Genomic DNA, 801 nt, shown 5'->3' on the forward strand with positions numbered 1-801 from the left:
GCAGACTGGCTGTTTCTCTGGATGTTGGATGAGAGGGTGAAGTCCAGGGAGCAGTTAGAGTCCTCTTTGGAAGGGGTAGGAAGACGAGGTCCCGTTTGCCCTTTCTCTGGTGCCTACTCCAGACTCGAGGTCGTCTTCAGCTCCGGCAGCTGTGCTCGCCCAGGCTGGGTGGGAGGCGTGGGTAGCCGTCTCTCCTGCAGCAGGCTCTGCCAGCCTCCTGATTTCTGGCTCTCGGGGATGTGTGCTCGCCGCGGGAGGCATGTGCAGAGCTGTCGGGAGCAGAAGCAGTGCAGGCAGCCTGAATCACATTCCTCCAACCCTGTTTCTCAGCAGGACTCTTAGTCCAGGGCTGTATTTCCCCTTGATTGATTACCTCTGCCATTGTGGGGCTGACATCCTTCTTACACAGGAGTCCTGCTTGGTCCCTTATCATGGGAGCATGAGGAATGATCATTCCCCAGCGACACCCGTCGATAGCAGTGAATAATAGCCAGGAAGGGAGGCAGACGATAGTAGGATCATGCTCAACAGAGGTGCTGTTATTCTTGGGACAGGAGGCTCCTGCAGAGGAGGAGGAGAGCTTGGAGGGTGGATGGGGAGGGGGGGCTGTCATTGCTGATGCTCTCTAGGGCTCAGCAGCTGGAGAGAAACATTGGCTAAGGATGGTCAAAGCTGGGAAGGAAAAAAAGCGAGGAGGGAAAGGGATGAAGTGAAAGGAGCTAAGAGCCACGCTGGAGAGCACACAGACAGCCTGGTGACCTCTGGTGTGCGAGGGATGAAGGAAACAGCCGGTGATTGACT

Source organism: Nipponia nippon, unplaced genomic scaffold (assembly GCF_047370975.1).
Source record: "Nipponia nippon isolate SJK-2023a ecotype South Korea unplaced genomic scaffold, ASM4737097v1 scaffold_5, whole genome shotgun sequence".
NCBI classification, from domain to species: domain Eukaryota; kingdom Metazoa; phylum Chordata; class Aves; order Pelecaniformes; family Threskiornithidae; genus Nipponia; species Nipponia nippon.